Source organism: Apodemus sylvaticus, chromosome 18 (assembly GCF_947179515.1).
Source record: "Apodemus sylvaticus chromosome 18, mApoSyl1.1, whole genome shotgun sequence".
Taxonomy (NCBI): domain Eukaryota; kingdom Metazoa; phylum Chordata; class Mammalia; order Rodentia; family Muridae; genus Apodemus; species Apodemus sylvaticus.
Genome location: NC_067489.1, coordinates 66,903,300 through 66,921,579, shown reverse-complemented (window position 1 = coordinate 66,921,579; position 18,280 = coordinate 66,903,300). Strand labels below are relative to the sequence as shown.

The 18,280-nt window shown below is 41.2% G+C and overlaps 1 long non-coding RNA gene across 1 annotated transcript; it reads left to right on the top strand.

Moving 5' to 3' along the window:
• The first annotated feature begins 14,666 nt into the window (after positions 1-14,666).
• Positions 14,667-16,833, top strand: LOC127668942 (uncharacterized). Its single transcript, XR_007974238.1, has 2 exons — positions 14,667-15,034; positions 16,602-16,833. It is a non-coding gene; the product is annotated as an uncharacterized LOC127668942 (long non-coding RNA).
• Positions 16,834-18,280: the final 1,447 nt, after the last annotated feature.

Below are 18,280 nucleotides of genomic sequence, written 5' to 3'. Positions count from 1 at the left end.
CAGTTGAGCGACATCTGGGGTGTTTCCAGATTCTGCCTATGATGAATAGAGCTCCTTCAAATAGGGTTGAGCAAGTGTTCTTATGGTACGGAGGAACATCTCTTGGGTATATGCCCAGGAGTGGTATAGCTTGACCTAGAGGGAGAACTATTCAGTTTTTTGAAAAAACACCAAATTGATTTCCAGGGTAGTTGTGCAGGTTTGCAGTTCTACCGTCAGTGGAGAAATATTCCCCTTACTCTACATCCTTGCCAGCATGTGTTGTCACTTGATTTTTTTGATCTTAGCTATTCTGATAGGTGTGAGATGGAATCTCAGAGTCATTTTAATTTGAAGACTGAGGAAGCTGAACCTTTCTTTAAATGCTTCTTGGCCATACAGAATTCCTCTGTTGAGAATTCTCTGTTTTCTGTATCCCATTTTTAATCGAATTGTTTGTTAAATTTTTTGAGTTTTTTATATATTTTGGATATTAGCCCTCTGCCAGACATAGAGTTGGTAAAGTTATTTTCCCATTTGGTTCATTGTGATTTTGTCATATTGATGGTAACCTTTGCTTCTCAATTTTATGGGGCACATTCATTTATTGATTGTTGATATAATGCCTAACCTGTTGGTGTTCTGTTCAGGAAGTCGTCTCCTGTACCAATGTGTTTAAGCCTCCTTCTCACTTTCTCTTTTATTAAATTTAGAGTATCTGGTTTTATGTTCAGGCATTTCATCACTTGGACTTGAGTTTTGTGTAGGCTGATAAATATGGATCTATTTGCATTCTTCTACATGCAGACATCCAATACAACCAGCACCATTTGTTGAAGCTGCTTTCTTTTTTCCATTGTATAGTTTTGGCTTCTTTGTCAAAAATCAAGTGTCCTTAAGTATGGTGCATTTATCCTGGATTTTCAACTAAATTCCATTGATCAACACATCAGTTTTTATGCCAATACCATGCAGTTTTTATTACTATGGCTCTGTAATCAGAAATCTGTAATCTTTTTTTTTTCTTGGTTTTTCAAGACAGGGTTTCTCTGTGTAGCCCTGGCTGTCCTGGAACTCACTATGTAGACCAAGCTGGCCTTGAACTCAGAAATCTGCCTGCTTCTGCCTTCCAAGTACTGGATTAAAAGCATGCACCACCACTGCTCAGTTTACAGAAATCTGTAATCTTGAAATCTGGGGTGGTAATACCTCCAGAAGTTCACTTATTGTACAGGATTGTTTTAGCTCTTGGGGTTTTTTTTACATGAAATTGAAATTTCTCTTTTAAGGTTTGTAAAGAAAAAAAATTGTGGCTTGGAGATTGTTCCTAATGCCCTGTGTGTCTAAATGCTAAAGGTTCTTGTCCCAAATTTGTTTTTGATCAATCAATAAAGATGCCAACACCAATGGATGGGCAAAGGGAGATGGGGTGGAACCCTTAGAGTTTCTTGATTGGATGCAGTGGGGAGCAGAAGAGAATTGCCATGACTTGGGGGAAGAGATACGGATGGATGTAGGAACCTCAGGAGATAAAGCCAAACAGTCATGTGAGAATTTGGTAAGTGGCCCCTGGCCATTTCCCTGATTGGGCTTAGGGTAGCAGGCAGAGGATTAGAAGTGCCCAGCCATTGAGCTAGACAGCATATTAAAAATAAGCTGATGTGTGTGTCTTTCATTCGCAGATCTAAAGATTCCCTGGGCAGACACTCGCCTGGAGGTAAAGCCGAGTAGCCTTTTGTGTTAGGATTTTTATGGAAATTGCATTTAGTTGGTAGATTGGGTTAAGGAAGAAAAAAATTAAGGACTTTCTAGAATTCAATGAAAACAAAGGCAAATATACCCAAACTTAGTGTTGTTGGGTTCTTTGGAGCAAGCCCAATCTTCATCCTGGGATATCTCCAACTTTTTTTTTTTAATTGTTAGGGTTACAGCCAATGGAGTTTTTTTGTTTTTGCAAACTTTAAGGGATGTTCTCATGGAAATCTGAAAGAAACAATTCAACAGACAGGGAAGGTAGAGGTTCTTACAATTAGAAGATTCCCTGAGAGTATCCCTGAGGATTCTACGGAGTCTACAATATTCTCTAACGCATTTCAACCACAACTTGGTGCTGGGTCCCCATATGTCTTAATCATTCTGTGAAAATTGCTGCCATTTCATTTGGAGCAGCCGCTACAGGTCACCTGGAATCACATAAAATTGGGTGTCTCACCTTTGCTTGTCTGAACTGGCAGACCTAAGTAAGTATCCCTACAGTTCTAACATACAAAATGAGTTCAGAATTTGTAAAGTGGATACAAGGTACTGCTTTGTTTTTTAGCAGCCAGAGATCTATCTATCTATCTATCTATCTATCTATCTATCTATCTATCTATCTATTTATGTGCACAGCTAGTTTCAGATAAGACCTAAGATAACCATTTATTATAGAGAGTAACACATTGTGGATAGAAGTGGATGTGGTGACTGTATCTCTAGTAATTTTTGATGGAAATAGGAAATTTAACCCAAATATTTTTGACAATCATACAAATTCATCCCACTACATAAACTGTAGCGAGCTAGGAAACAAATCTCAGTCAATTTTTTTAATACTAAGAACACTTCTGGGAAAGAGTTGTATTCTAATCAATCTAGTACAAGTTTCAACATATATTTAATGGTATTTGACCAACATAAAGCATTAGTAGCAAAATGCTGATTTAAGTAACTTTATTTGTGTGAATGTGTGCTGTGTCCTGTGCTGGTTATTTTATTTTATTTTATTTTTTCTATCTATCTATCTATCTATCTATCTATCTATCTATCTATCTTTCTTTCTTTTTTATTTTATTTTATTTTATTTTATTTTATTTTATTGTTTGGTTTTTTGGATTTGGTTTTTTTCTTTTTTTCTTTTTTCTTTTTTTTCCGAGACAGGGTTTCTCTGTGTAGCCCTGGCTGTCCTGGAATTCATTCTGTAGACCAGGCTGGCCTCAAACTCAGAAATCCCCCTGCCTCTGCCTCCCAGAATGCTGGGATTACCACCACCGCCCGGCTGTTAGTTATTTTCTTAACTCAAGCTAGAATCATGTGGAAAGTGAGCCTTCTTTGAGAAAGTGCCTCCCCAAGATTTGTATTTATCTTAATCTGTGGAATCTTTTCTTCAGTAATGATGGGTGTGAATGGAATCAGCCCATGGTGTACAGTGATACCACTGGGCAGATGATTCTGAGAGGCGTAAGAAAGGGCGCTGAGGAGTCTGAGGCAATGGAACACATTGCTTTCCCAGAGAATCTGAGTTCAGTACCCAGTGGGGAGATGGAACCTGAAGAGACCACCTCCAGTAGTTAGAGCCTTTATTGGAGGGATGAGGACACCAACCTACCTTCAAAACTTTTGACTCAGAATTGTTCCTGTCTGAAGGAATTGCAGGGACAAAAATAGAGCAGACTGAAGGAATGGCCAACCAGTAACGAACCCAACTTGGGATTCATCCCATGGGAGGGAACCATGCCTTGTGGTGGCAGATAGGATCCTAGCATGGTTGTCCTCTTCTAGCAGTTGACTGAGACAGATGCAGATACTTATAGCCAACCATTGTAGTGAGATCAGGGACCCCTATGGAAGAGTTAGGGAAAGGATTGAAGAAGTTGAAGCGGATGGCAGTCCCATAGGAAGACCAACAGTGTCAACTAATCCAGATCCCTGGGGTCTCCTGGAGTCTAAGTTAATATCCAAAGAACATACATACATGGGCTGGTCTGTGACCACCACCACATGTGTAGTAGAGGACTGCCTTGTCTAGCTTCAGTGTAGAGACTTGATGCCGCAGGGAAGGGGGGAAGCCAGAAGGGGGGGGTGCACCGTCTTAGAGGTAAAGGGGAGGGGGCAAAAGTCTAAGATGGGGGACCTGGAGGAGCAGCAACATTTGGGATGTAATTAAATAATTAAAAAAAAATAAAAGATGCTGAGGAGTGTGAGGCAATAGAACATAAAGGTCTTCCATAGGATCTGAGATCAGTACAGGATCTACGTCAGGTAGCTTAAAATAGCATGTCAGAGCAGCTCCAGTTATAGAGAGGAAATATTTAAGAACCATTTCCCTGTGGTGTGTTTTACTGCTCACTTCCAGATTCCCCCACTGATTTAGCTCCTACCTTGGCTTCCCTCACAAATGATCCATAGCAGGGGTGTTGCATAATGAAGAAGACAGAGATACTCTGGGATCACACAGAAGTAGGTTAGAACCCAGAGCTGCCTTGACAAAGGCCTTGGGGAAACCTCTTAACTTTTTAACTAAAGCGTTTCCTTTCCATTAGTATGCGTTGCCCGGGCCTGTGGGGGTTTTCAATGGGGGACCCTAAGAAAGAAGGACGAGAATGGAAAGGACAGGAGACGTGAAGAACGAGGCCAAGACAAGTTGTTCAAGGCCCCCCAAACTGTATTTTCTCAGGGAATTCAGACAGGCAGGGGAAGAAGTAAGGTAAGTGGGATTTTCCATGAAGCTCAGGCATTCTGTCAAGGTGAATCTATGGCAGCTGTAAGATGTTTCTTCTTCTGGCAGGGCACAGTGACCATCAACCACCTGATTTCTCCAAGGACTGTAGCTGAGGAGAAGTCAAAACCTAAGCCTCTCTTTAGAATGGAATCTAAACATGAAGTAAAGGTCAGTTTGGCTTGTGGCGTATCCTCCCCTTTTATCTAATTTTTGTGAGGCCGGCGAGAAAGTGGACATCTACAGGTCTCATTGATGCAGGAATGGGCATTAACCAGAGGGAGGAAATACTGACCTGATTCCTCTCATGGGGATCAGAGGATTGTTCTTCCCACATCTTAGGCAGCTCTTGGTGTAATTTGGAGAGGAGGGGCAGCACCTAACTTGGTGGGAGACCCCCCCCCCTAGAGTGAAGTGATCCAAGGATGGACACCAACCCCTATGCAAATCAGGTTTGCTTCACGAGGGACTCAGAGGCAGACAGTTGTGTCCTCCCCCTGCAGTGCTTTGCCTTACACCCCCTGCAGGTGCCCACACTGAGTCTGCACCATACCAAACCAGTGTGCATAGCACTGAGTTTCTATGTATCCCCCGTGGGGGTGATGTCACCACAGAGCTCAGCCAGGCCTCTATCAGCCAAATCAAGTTGATGCTAATGTACCTGTATGGTTTTGAATGCCAGAGTCAACCTGTTGTCTAATCAAGTAAATCCTGTGGATGTCTTAAAGAACTTATCTCGATTATAATGGTATTGGCTGATAAGATCTTCTTTTCTCCAAGGAATGGCTATATGTATTTTTCAGCGACCCCAGGGGCACCCTACATTCTCTTCTATCTAGTTGTTAGAACATGGTGAATAGGACTGGTCTTAAAGAAAACAAAGGGCAAGCCACATTCTACCTGGTCTACACTTGGAATCTGTAAAATTTAAATATATGGCCTTTTGACACCCTGAAGGGGGGCAATCAGCAGTAGCCAGTCTCTCCCCTTTAGTCTGTTTATAATTTGTCTAATTTTAGCTAAATAAAATCTCCATGCAAAGAGGGATGCTGAGTCTGCAGATGTCTATAGTGTCAGCATTAGTAGGAAGTATCCAAATGTGGGAAGAACCGCGGCCATTTTCAATGATTATACTCAGCATCATTCTTTGTCCCAGAATTAGCATACTCTGGCAGCTAGCATGTTCCTTTGGCATCCTGCAGAAAAACCACAAACATGTCCTCTTCCCCACACTCAGAGAGTTCCTTTAGCATTGAAATTTTAAAATGTTTGTGGTACACAGAGTTATGATTCTCCTCTCTTTTATTTATAAAAATATTGTTTTAAACTTCCATTAGCCTGTTCCACAATACCTTGTCTTTGAGGATTATAAGGAAGCTCAGTAATATGACAAATATTAAATTGTTAAAAAAACATCTCAAATGACTGAGTGTAATAGCCAGTTGTTATATTTGTCTTAATTTGATTTGAAACATCTAGTATAGAAAAATAACATAGGATCCTCTGCCACAGCATGCCATCTCCAAGTGGTGCTGGAAGAGAGATATCCACTCAGCAGCCAGCGCAGAGGAGGAAGCCTGCACAGGTGACACCAGCCCTGAAGATTGGAAGACCCTGTCTGGAGGCCTCTGATAGGAGCCTTCCAGTCTCTGCCTCTGGATTGGGAACATCCCCTGTCACAGCACGCCACCTCCAAGTGGCTCAGGAAGCCAGCTATAGACCCAGCTGCATGGATGAGACAGCCAGCACAGCCTGCATCTAGAGTTGATGCAGGCTACATACCCAAATACAACTACAAGAGAGTGGGTCTTGGCCTCCATCTTTGCTCCTGTGACTGTGTAACAGATTGGTAGGCAGGGATCACCAGAGTAGAGGATCACTTGGGACACACCCCACCAGAACTCCACCTGTACCCAGGAACTCGGCAGTACCACAGCAATTTGTGCCAGAGGAAAGCAGGTCACCCAGGGTTGCTGAGATAGGTCTGCAGGCACACAGGAGGGGCAAGCACCAGCCAGTGAGAGCAGGACCAACTAACACCAGAGATAACCAGATGGCAAAAGGCAAATGTAGGAACATTGCTAACAGTAATCAAGGCAATATGGCACGATCCGAGACCAATTTTCCCACAAGAGCAAGTCCTGGATACCCCCAACACACCAGGAAAGCAAGATTGGGATTTAAAATCACAGGTCATGATGCTGAGTGAGGGCATCATGGAGGGCTTCAAAAAGGACATAAATAACTCCCTTATAGAAATACAGGAGAACACAAGTAAAAAGGGAGAAGCCCTTGAAGAACTAAGGAAAAACACAAGAAAACAGGTGAAGGGATTAAAACAAAGCCATCTTGGATCTAAAGAAGGAGGTAGAAACAATAATGAAATCACAAAGGGAAACAACTCGAGGCATAGAAAACCTAGGAAAGAAGTCAGGAGTCATGGATCCAAGCATCAAAAACAGAATACAAGAGATAGAAGAAAGAATCTCAGATGCAGAAGATACCATAGAAAGCATTGATATAACAGTCAAAGAAAATGAAAAATGCAAAAAGCTCCTGACCCAAAACATGCAGGAAATCCAGGACACAGTGAGAAGACCAAACCTAAGGATTATAGGTATAGAAGAGAGTGAAGATTTCCAGCTTAAAGGGCCAGTAAATGTCTTCAACAAAATTATAGAAGAAAACTTCCCTAACCTAAAGAACCTAAAGAACCTAACCTAAAGAGGTGCCCGTGAACATACAAGAAGCCTACAGAACTCCAAATAGATTTGACCAGAAAAGAAATTCATCCTGTCACATAATAATTAAAACGCGAAATATACTAAACGAAGAACGAATATTAAAAGCAGTAAGGGGGAAAGGTCAAGTAACATATAAAGGTAGACCTATCAGAATTACACTGGACTCCTCACCAGAGACTATGAAAGCCAGAAGAGCCTGGGCTGATGTCATGCAAACCTTAAGGGAACACAAATGCCAACCCAGATTGCTATATCAAGCAAATCTCTCAATTACCACAGATGGAGAAACCAAGGTATTTCATGACAAAAACAAATTTACACACTATCTCTCCACAAATCCAGCCCTTCAAAGGATAATGAATGGAAAACATCAACAAAAGGAGGGAAACACACACTAGAAAAAGCAAGAAATTAATCTTTCAATAAACCCAAAAGAAGATAACCAGACAAACATAAAAATTACATCAAAAATAGCAGGAAGCATCAATCACTATTCCTTAATATCACTTAACATCAATGGACTTAATTCCCCAGTAAAAAGACATAGACTAACAGATTGGATTCGTAAACAAGACCCAACATTTTGCTACATGCAGGAAAGGCATGTCAGTGTCAAAGACAAACACTACCTCAGAGTAAAAGGCTGGAAAACAGTTTTCCAAGCAAATGGTCCCAGGAAGCAAGCTGGAGTAGCCATTCTATTATCCAATAAAATAACTTTCAACCAAAAGTCATACAAAAAGACACAGAAGGACACTTTATCCTCATCAAAGGAAAATTCTACCAGGAAGAACTCTCACGTTTGAACATTTATACTCCAAATACAAGGGCACCCTCATTCATAAAAGAAACTTTACTAAAGCTTAAAGCACACACCATACCCCACACAATGATTGTGGGTGACTTCAACACCCCACTCTCCTCAATGGACAGATCAAGGAAACACAAACTAAACAGAGACACAGTGAAACTAACAGAAGTTTTGGACCAAATGGATTTAATAGATATTTAAAGAACATTTCATCCTAAATCAAAAGAATATACCTTTTTCTCAGCACCTCATGGCAACTTCTCCAAAACTGACCATATACTTGGTCACAAGACAGACCTCAACAGATATAAGAAGATCAAACTAATTCCATGCCTCCTATCAGATCACTATGGAGTAAGGGCGATCTTCAATGGCAACAAAAACAACAGAAAGCCCACATACACATGGAAGCTGACCAAAGCTCTACTCAATGACACCTTGGTCAAGGAATAAATAAGGAAAGAAATCAAAGACTTTTTAGAATTTAATGAAAATGAAAGCACAACATACCCAAATATATGGGACTCAGTGAAAGCAGTGCTAAGAGGAAAACTCATAGCTTTGAGTGCATCCAAAAAGAAGCTGGAGAGAGCATACACTAGCAACTTAACAGCACACCTGAAACCTTTAGACAAGAAAGAAGCTAATACACCCAAGAAGAGTAGAAGGCAGGAAATCATCAAACTCAGGGCTGAAATCAACCAAGTTGAAACAAAAAGAACTATACAAAGAATCAACAAAACCAGGAGCTGGTTTTTTGAGAAAATCAACAAGATAGATAAACCTTTAGCCAGACTAACCAGAGGGCACAGAGACAGTATCCAAATTGACAAAATCAGAAATGAAAAGGGAGAAATAACAACAGAAACTGAGGAAATTTAAAAAAAATATCAGATCTTACTACAAAAGCCTATACTCAACACAACTGGAAAATCTGGATAAAATGGACAATTTCCTAGACAGGTACCGACTACCAAAATTTAATCAGGTAAGATAGTCCATCTAAACAGTTCCATAAGCCCTAAAGAAACAGAAGTGGTCATTGAAAGTCTCCCAACCCAAAAAAAAAAAATAGCTTATGCTCTAAGATCAAGAATTAACAAATAGGACCTCATAAAATTACAAAGTTTCTGTAAGGCAAAGGACAGTGTCAAAAGGACAAAAAGGCAACCAACAAATTGGGAAAAGATCTTTACCAACCCTACATACAACAGAGGGCTTATATCCAAAATATACAAAGAACTCAAGAAAGTAGACTCCAGAGAGCCAAATAACCCCATTAAAAATGGGGTACAGAGCTAAATAAAGAATGTTCACCTGAGGAATATTGAATGACTGAGAAGCACCTAAAGAAATGTTCAACTTCCTTAGCCATCAGGGAAATGCAAATCAAAACAATCCTGAGATCTCACACCAGTCAGAATGTCTAAGATCAAAAACTTAAGAAAAAACAGGTGCTGGCAAGGATGAGGAGAAAGAGGAACACTCCTCCACTGCTGGTGGGGTTCCAAGCTGGTACAACCACTTTGGAAATCAGTCTGGTAGTTGGTTCCTTAGAAAACTGGGCATGATACTACTGGAGGACCCCGATATACCACTCCTGGGCATATATCCAGAGGATTCCCCAGCATGTAATAAGGATACATGCTCCACTATGTTCATAGCAGCCTTATTTATAATAGCTAGAAGCTGGAAAGAACCCAGATGTCTCTCAATGGAGGAATGGATACAGAAAATGTGGTATTTTTACACAATGGAATACTACTCAGCAATGGAAAACAATGAATTCATGAAATTCTTAGGAAAATGGGTGGAACTGGAAAATATCATCCTAAGTGAGGTAACCCATTCACAGAGGAACACACGTGGAATGCAGTCACTGATAAGTGGATATTAGCCCAGAAACTCTGAATAACTAAGACGCAACTCAATGATTATCAAATGTATCAAATGATTCCCAGGAGGAAGGAGGGAGAGGTCCCTGGTCCTGGAAAGGCTTGATGCAGCAATGTAGGGGAATACCAGGACAGAGAAGTGGGAGGGGGTTGATTGGGGAATGGGTGGAGGGAAGAGGGCTTGTGGGACTTATGGGGAGGGGGGAACCGGGAAGGGGGAAATCATTTGGAATATAGACAAAGACTATAGAAAATTTTAAGAAAGAAAGAGAGAGAGAGAGAGAGAGAGAGAGAGAGAGAGAGAGAGAGAGAGAGAGAGAGAGAGAGAAAGGAAGGAAGGAAGAAAGAAAGAAAGAAACAAAGGAAAGAAAGAAAGAAAGAAAGAAAGAAAGAAAGAAAGAAAGAAAGAAAGAAAGGAAGGAAGGAAGAAAGAAAGAAAGAAAGAAGGAAATGGTCAAGGTCCTTAGTCATCAGGGAAATGAAAATCAAAACGACCCTGTGATTCCCTTCTTACACCCATCAGAATGGCTTAGATCAAAAACTCAAGTAACAGCACATTATGGGGAATATGTGTAGCCAGGGTAACACTGCTGGTGGGAGTGTAAACATGTGCAACCAAACTTTGTACAGCAAATCAATTTGGCAGTTTCTTAGAAAAATAAGAATAGCTCTACCACAGGACCCAGTTATACCACTCCTGAGCATATATCCAAAAGATAACCCACTATACCACAGGAACAATTGCTCAACTATATTCACAGCAGCTTTATTCATAGTAGCCTGACACTAGAAACAACCTAGATATCCCTCAACTGAAGAATGGATAAAGAAAATATGTGGTATCTCTACACAATGGAATTATATTCAGTTCTTAAAACCAAAGATTCTTGAATGAAATGGATGAAACTTGAGAAAAATCATTCTGAGTGAGGTAACCTAGACCCTGAAAGACACGTATGGTGTGTACTCACTTTTAACTGGACATTAGACGTAAAGTTCAGGATAAGTATGCTACAGTCCACAAAGCCAATGAAATTGGCTAAAATAAAAGACACCCTGATGTGGAAACTATGATCACACACTGCTGACATAAGTAAACAATGGGCCACTTAGATGGTGGGTACCCCATTCTAAAATAAATTGGATATGTGAATCTACCTTAGAAGGAGAAACTAAACAGTCATCTGAGCTGGATGGAAAGCAGGAACTGGGTAAGAGAGGAGAGGAGGACAGGAACAGGGAAGGTGTGGGTAGAAGTGGGGTGAGAACGGAGATCACAGCAGGGCATCTCTGGGAAGCACCCAGAGGCCTGGGATAGGAGAGGTTAAGGGGAGTGTATGGGGGTGACCCTAGCTTAGACTCCTAGGCAGATATAGAGACTGAAATGACCACCTCCTATAGCCAGGCAGGATTTCCAGAGGAGGGATGGGGAACATCAAACCACCTACAAAACTTCCAACTGAAAAGTTGCCTGGCCTGCAAGATGTGCAGGAATAAAGATGGAGTAGAGACTGAGTGAGGAGGCAACCAACAGTTGCCCCAACTTGAGACCCATTCCATGTAAGAGAGCTAACCCCTGTATCATTACCCACTATTAATGACACCCCCGTGATACCAGTAATGGTATCATTAACCACTATTAATGATACCCTGCTATGCTTACAAACAGAAAAAACAAACGTAACTGTCTTCTGAGAGGCTTCATCCAACAGCAGATAGAGGCAGATGCAGACCTACAGCCAAACATCTGGTAGAGCCCTGAGAGTCTCACAGTAGAGTGAAGGATAGAAATCAGTAAGTTGGAGAGGTTAAAAAAGTCCCAGAGTCATCTAACCTGGGACCATGGAGGCTCACAGAGCCTGCGTCACTAACCAGGGAACATGCAGGAGCTGGACCAAGATCTCCTATACATTTGTAGCCAATGTATGCCTTGGTGTTTATGTGGTTCCCTTAAGAAGAGGGACAGGGGCTCTCTCAGCCTGTTCCCTGCTACTGGATCCTCTTTCCACCTACTTGAACTGCCTGATTGGGCCTCTGTGGGAGAGTTTGTGCCTAAACCTGCTGGGACTAGATGCCCTAGGGTGGGGTGATACCCAAGGGGTCCCTTCTACTTTTAAGAGAAGGCCAGTGGAGTGAGAAATTTGTAAGGTGGGACTGGGAAGAATAAGAGGAGGGAGGCTATGATCAGGACATAATGTGAACTACATACATACATACATACATATATACATACATACATACATACATACATACATACATAAAGCCATGTTGACAAAACAGAACATATTGGGGGCATATCTTCCATCCTTGGACATGTTCTCAGGAGGTTGATACATGAGAACTGTAAGTTCCAATGTAGACCTGACTTGTTGCTGACACCCAAACAAAGTTGGATAAAAACCATCTCAGGGAAATTTGTGTAACTATGAAAACCAAAACCGGAAACAACAAATTACCTCCCTTTCATAGACACCCTGATGTGAAAACTATGATCACACACTGCTGACATAAGTAAACAATGGGCCACTTAGATGGTGGGTACCCCATTCTATACATTTCAGCAGAAAAATACCTATTACCACATGAAACTGAAATAAAAAGATAAGCAGAAGCCACAGAAGGAATATAGGAACCACCAAATAAACTTCTGCAAATGGATTGACCACACATACAGCATACTTCAATACCTAATTCAATATATATAAATCACAATTGGTGAGCTCCACCATGACACTTGAATAAACATAGTAAATAATTACTTCCTTCGAAGCTGTGAAAAGAGATGAAGTTCTTTTTCATGAAACTGAAGACAACTGTGATACTTAACTTCTTTACCAAATTATTGTCACGAATAGCATTTGTCTCTTTTATGAGTTCTTTCCTATTTTCTGACATCATGATGGTATATAACATCTTGAAAATAATGACACGGCTAGAAGCATGACAAAGCAGTTAAACAAGTTCATTTCTATGAGCAAGGTCAATTTTTTTGACAACTTCCTGTGATACCTGCCACAAGAAGATACAAGAGTCCACCTTTCTTGGTAAGTGGCATGCACATGCACATATCTACACAAAGACACAAGGATATCTTATTAATGGCGTTCCCTCTACTAAGGAAGGGCCTACTTGGTTTCCAGGTCAATATTGCTAAGATTTTTTTCAATTATTTGTACCTTTTTAATTTTTATATTAATTAATTTTTTACACTCCATATTTTATTCCCCAACCTCTGTCCACCCTCCAACTGTTCCACATCCCATACCTCCTCGCCACTCCCTTGTCTCCACAGGGATGCCCTCCCCCCATCTCATCTGACCTCTAAACTCCCTGGGGCCTCCAGTCTCTTGAGGGTTAGGTGCATCATCTCTGAATGAACACAGACTGGGCAGTCCTCTGCTGTATGTGTGTTGGGGGCCTCATATGAGTTGATGTATGCTGCCTGTTTGGTGGTCCAGTGTCTGAGAGATCTCGGGTGGGGGTGGGGGTGGGGGTGGAGGGGAGTCCAGATTAATTGAGACTGCTGGTCCTCCTACAGGATTGCCCTTCTCAACTTCTTTTAGCCTTCCCCAATTCAACAACAGGGGTCAGCTGCTTCTGTCCATTGGTTGGGTGCAAATATCTATATCTGACTCAGCTGCTTGTTGAATCTTCCGGAGGGCAGTTATGCTAGGTCCCTTTTTGTGAGTGCTCCATAGCCTCAGTAATAGTGTCAGGCCTTGGGACCTTCTCTTGAGCGGGATCTCACTTTGGGCCTGTTGCTGGACCTTCTTTTTTTCAGGCTCCTGTCCATTTCCATCCCTGTAATTCTTTCAGACAGGAACAATTATGGATCAGAGTTGTAACTGTGGGATGATTCCCCTTTCCCTCATTTGATGCCCTGTCTTTCTTGCTGGAGGTGGGCACTGTAAATTCCCTCTCCCTACTGTTGGGCATTTCATATAAAGTCCCTCCCTTTTTAGTCCTGTGAGTCTCTCACCTCCCAGGTTTTTGGTGCATTCTGGAAGGTCTTCCTTGCGTCTTAGAGGTTGCCTGTTTTTACTCTTTCTGCTGGCCCTCAGGGCTCCAGTCTTTTTCCCTCACCCAATTCCAGATGAGGTTCCCCTCTTCCCTCCATTCCCTCCCACCCCTCCATTTTCCCCAAGTCACTCACTCCCTCCCCACTTGAGTTGCTTTCTTCTCCCTCCCAAGTGGGACTGAGGTGTCCATTTTGACCATTTTTAATTCTGTGGACTATATCTTGGGTATTCTGTACTTGTTCTTTTGCTAATACCCACGTATTAGTGAGTACATACCATGCATGTCATTTTGGGTCTGAGTTACCTCACCCAGGATGATATTTTCTAGTTCCATCCATTTGCCTGCAAAACTCAGGATGTCCTCATTCTTAATAGCTGAGTAGAATTCCATTGTGTAAATGAACCACATTTTTGGTATCCATTCTTCAGTCATGAGACATCTGTGTTCTTTCCAGGTTCTGTCTATCACAAATGAAGCCCCTATGAACACAGTGGAACACATGCCCCTGCAGCATGGTGGGGCATCTTTTGGGTATATTCCCAAGAGTGGTATAGTTGGGTCTTCAGGTAGATCTATTTCGAATTTTATGAGGAACCTCCAGATTGATTTCCAGAGTGATTGTACAAGTTTGCAATCCCACCAGCAATGGAGGAGTGTTTTTCTTTCTCCACATCCTCTCCAACAAGTGTTGTCACCTGTGGTTTTGATCTTAGCCATTATGATTGGTGTAAGGTGGACTCTCAGGGTCTTTTTGATTTGCATTTCTCTGACAACTAAGGACTTTGAACATTTCTTTAGGTGTATCTCAGCCATTCAAGATTCCTCAGTTGTGAAATCTTGGTTCAGTTCTATACACCATTTTTTCTGAAGCTTCAGAATAGAGACCACAGAAAGTCCCCCGGAAGAGCCCGCCTCCCCTTCAGACTGTGGTCTGCCTCGAGGGTCTGATTGGCTAGTGAGGCTTGAGTGACAAGAACCTCTGCCTTTTGCTTAGAGAATGCAGAAGGGACACAGCACCTTCAACCCCAAGTGCAGACCTTTCCCAGATCTGTAGATGCCCTTGCCTCTGCCTCCAACTGGTTATTCACCCTCTGTCTTCCTGTACTCGGTAAGCACTGCCCCGTTTTGCTCCTGGACACTGGGTGGCTGGCATGTGCATCTCATTACACAATGTATAGTGAAGTGACTTTCCCACTGGTGGAAGACAGCCATAATATTAACAATTAAGTAGAGATTTTTAGGAATCAAAATGATTGTTCTCCGTTGCTTGATGCTGAGGCCAGGTGAACTGCAGTTACATTTAACCTGGGAGATAAGGGTACTTCAGACAATCCTGAGAGAAAAGCTGGAACCAGATCAGAAACACAATAGGTATATCTCCCACAGAAGGCTGGACAGTGCTCCATTCCTATAGGAGTTTTCTTCATGAAATGCAGATCTGTCTCTTGATAAATTAGTAATAATGAAAAGTATAGTCTCCACGGTCACTTTAATACTTAGGAAGAATTGGTTCATGGAAGCACCATGTATGAATATTCTTAACCAGCATGTTCCTGAGTTAAGGCGGAAAGAACACATCTGTATTAGTTACGATTCTCTAGATGAACAGAAGTGATAAAACGGATCTCTCTCTACATATGTAGAAAGGGGATTTATTAGAATGGCTCACAGGCTGTGGTCAAGCAAGTCCAAGAAGGGCTGTCTACCAACTGAAGTTGAAATTTTCAGTAGTTCAGTCCATGAGCCTGCTTCTCAGCTGGCCTTCAGTGTACCCCACAATTTTAAAGATATGGGCTCTAATGCCACGAGAGGAATGAACTTGCGAAAGTAGGCTGCTACCAGAAAGTGTGGCCAGATTAAAGGTGGATATTGTCACCTCGAAAGATCCAGAAGTGTCTTTCCACTTCAAAGGCTTCCATTAAAATCCTTCACATGTGTTCCACATTTTTGGTTTTAGTTAATTCCAGATGTATTCAATTTGATTATCAAAAATTATTATCACAACAGCCATAACAGAAATGTTGAGAAAAATTTCTTACCTGTAGCAGGCATGGGAGTCATTTCTAAAGCAATGCTGTTTCTCAAAAAAGCAGGCATGGGGATTCTTCTTAGGGAGTCTGGACACATTCGTGCAGAGTTCTGCCCACTCCCGTGCATGCCCAGTTAACAAATCCACTTTTGAACATGATCACAATCTAAAAGCAGAGACATTTAGGGGCCTTCTTAGCTCAAACTCATGCAGGAACATATATAAATTATCTTAAAAGATAGAAGGAAATGTCTCTGGCATGTTCATCTTGTACCATATAGGTCTTAAATGAAAATCATGTGTTAATCTAGCCAGGAGAGAATAAGGCCACTACCACAATTATGCAATAATTCTCACACATAACACATGAGAGCACAAATACAGCAAACATGAAGGGTAAGCCACTAATTAGCACAGTAGACATTATACTCAGATGAGCAGCTACGCTAAGATATTCTATGCTCAGAAAAATGGCTGCTTTTGCCTCTGAGCAGGCTGTCTCAGAGGAAGGTCATGGCTGCTTCTATGCAGGACCAGAAAGACTTCATTTTAACTAACCATGGCTGCTGTCTCTCTCAAGACCGTGACATCAACAAAAAGATTTTTTTCCTTTTTCTTTTCTTTCCACCTTTTATTTTTATGTTAGTTATGTTTGCTTGCATGAGTCTGTCCAGAACCCAAAGAGGCCAGAAGAGGACAGAAGATACCAGCAACTGGAGTCCTGGAAGAAGATACCAGCATAGGTGTCCTGGAACTGGAACCCGTGTCCTCAGAAAAACACCCAGTGCTCTTACCTGCTGAAGCATCTATCTTTCCAGCCCTACATTTTTATTTAAAATTCCCTTTTATACTGGTTGATTAAAATATATTACACCTCACACATTCTTCCTTGTCCTCCTTCCATCTTGTCCCAAATTCCTCCTTGTTATGTGTAAGTGAGTAAGCTCTTACTTAATATATGACTACAACCTGCTGAGTATTTTCTTGTTTTTTGCCATGTGTATATGGTTTCTGGGCTGATCACATTGCACTGGATAGCCAAGTTATGGAGTTTGTCCTTGTCTGAGGCTGACTGTCCCACTTTCAGGAGAAATGCCCTCTTTAATAAGAATGGAAGGCTGATGCCTTAATGTCCTAGGTTTACTTTTTAAATAAATGCCTCTGCAGTTTGCCTGAGTGATATGGCTGTGGATTTGTAGACAGAGACATATATGCAGAGACTGGATGGCAGCTTTGTGGAACCTTCTCTTTACATGGGTTCTGAATCCCAAGCTCATGTTGTCAGATTTGTACCCAACAGGCAGTTTTCTCAGTAAGCCTTTTCACTGGTCTGCAAATAATACTTGTAGTAACATTCCACCAGTAAAAGGTGTATCTCCTTTTAAAATCTCAAAGAGTATCATGATCCAAGTATATAAGCCCATGGACAGTCTGAATAATAAGTCCAACTTGCAAACCAAGATGATAGTCATACCCTTATGTGTGTTACTTTATTTTGAAGACTAAACACAAACACTTGTGGTTAGGAAACCCTCATAAACAGAATCTCAGAATCACAATGTGTGCCTGTGAGACAGCACGAACTAAGCCTTATGACCTGAAGCCAATTCCTGAGAGACCCACCTGACTCCCACACATTATTCTCTGATTTCTACACTTGGACTATAGCACATGAATATCCACACACCATCACTCAAGGAAATACCTACAGGCACCAAAGTCACATACTAACTCAAGATACTCACTACCAAGTTTGAGTCCATGCATTTCACCACTAGCATTTATGTGGAAGAAAGAGAAAACAGACACTTGTATGATGTTCTCTGATTTCCACACATACTCCATGGCATACAAACACATTCTGAAATAAAAGAAATTAACAAACCACAGAAAAGAGCCAAAATATTAAATAAAAAAATGTTTAACAAGTTGCGATTAATACATTAAAATGTTCCAAGAATTGTCACTGTTCACCAAAACAATGACAGTCATTAAGTCTGATAGTATACTTTCACTCTGTGATTCAATGATGGCTCTGTTTAAAGACTTATGTAAAATTTTGAAAACTATTCTATTATAATCTGGACATGTTCATTAATGTGAGTTGATTTGGGTTGTTTTTGTGATATTTATTAAGACTTAGTGTGATATTGTTCACTTGCATAATAGTAGTAGGTAAGAATTTAGTTATTCTTTAAGTTTCAGTTGAAAGAAACATGATCATTTTGCTGATACTCTAGCTAGCCTTTCCAGGATCCTTCACGACTGTGTTATCTCTATGAAAAGAGCAGGTTGTCTATTAACTGAAGGTGAATTGATTTTGGC